This window comes from Sminthopsis crassicaudata, chromosome 5 (genome assembly GCF_048593235.1).
Source record: "Sminthopsis crassicaudata isolate SCR6 chromosome 5, ASM4859323v1, whole genome shotgun sequence".
NCBI classification, from domain to species: domain Eukaryota; kingdom Metazoa; phylum Chordata; class Mammalia; order Dasyuromorphia; family Dasyuridae; genus Sminthopsis; species Sminthopsis crassicaudata.
Window position 1 is genome coordinate 175,303,926 of NC_133621.1, and position 1,783 is coordinate 175,305,708.

The following is a 1,783-nucleotide window of genomic DNA, read 5'->3' on the forward strand; positions in this document are numbered from 1 at the left end:
ACCATTTTTAAAGTTTATGCAATGAGTGTATTAGACATTGTCTTTATTCTTGGTTACCCCTTTGAGGAAGCTCAAGGTTGATATCTCTTTATATAAACTATAGTTTCTTCATTGCTCTTGCCAATAAGCACTTTTTTCTGATATTATCTCTCAATAACATGTGAAATCATTGCCTAACCTTACATATTAGCAATATCATTTATATCATATTAATAGACAGGTCATTTAAAAGTCAGGAGTCTCTTAAGAGTGAACTTTAAAAGTTTACATAGAAAGACATGAAGCTTAAAGGCTGGAACTACAAAGATAGAAAACAGGAGAGAAATGAGACTTATAGTTTGTATCTTAGATATAGGTCTCTATATACATATGGCTTCTCCTAGGAGCCATAATACTCCAGGAATGGAAGTAGAATAAAGAAGAAACAGTTCAGTAAAGTGTTCCTAAAATACACAAAAGGATTCCTGGAATAAACATCTTTGTTGCAAGAGAAGAATTCTTAGACTTAGTCTTTACCAAAGCCAAGGAAAAATAATAAAGAAACAAACAAGCTCAAACCTTGATTTTTAAAAACTAATATTATGGGCTGCATGGACAGTGTAAATCTGAATCCAGGACACTAAATGACTCAGTATGGTATGGAAGTTGAGAGTTGGAGGCTGAAGGCAAGATCAATGGAAACACTGTATAGGAGATAGCATTCACAAGAGAAGATGGGGAAGAATCTCAATTGTTTCTGTATGAGTTCTTTGTATGAGATTTGTTTGTTTGTTTTGGGTAGTCAAGCAAAATAAAGCCTATTCTGCAATCAATACTTTTTTGTTTAATTTTAGCCAGGCCTTTAAGATTAGCTGGGCCTTGTCCTTTTTTGGTCTAGATGGTGTTAGAAAACAAATTCTAATTTTCACAAAGGAAACTCTGGATGTTAAGCATGAGTTTTAAAATAGATAATAATACAATAATGATTGAAAATACCTAAGATCATACACCATGAGTTATTTAAACTTACTTTTTTATGATGATATGACAAAATCTGAATTTCCTTACCATTTGGTTGAAGTGAATATATTTGAAAAACAGAGTATGCATTTTCATTGTAATGTTATACAACTTCATTAATAGAAAATTACACTTGACATTATAATTGGATGAGTGAATTATTCACTTTAGAAGATAGGAAAATAAGTTCTTTTAACAATCCCAAATCTTCTAGAATATAATAAACTTGAAGTTAAATATCTGAAAAGCTTCTTTATCTTTTATCAAACAATTAGACTATCATTTAATATAGTCAAATAATAATTCATTTCATAGTACTTTAATAACTTGAAGAACTTAATTTTATACTGAGTAGCTCACTTACTCCTGGCAAAATCATGATGAACATTTTATAGAGAATTTACAGTGTGGCAAGACTACATCTGTGTATGAATACATATGTGTGTGTGTATGTGTGTGCGTATACGTTCTATATTATTATACTATATAATATTTTCTTTTTTTTTTTCCCTGAGGCTGGGTTTAAGTGACTTGCCCAGGGTCACACAGCTAGGAAGTGTTAAGTGTCTGAGATTAGATTTGAACTCAGATCCTCCTGAATTCAGGGCTGGTGCTATATCCACTGTACCACCTAGCTGCCCCATATATATTATATTCTTTAACTTTCAAAAACCGTATTCATGAATTCTGTATTCAAAGATCATTAGGTTTATTATATATTTCATAAACTTATACATATATATACTATATATTATGTGTGTATATACATATTATATATATAACA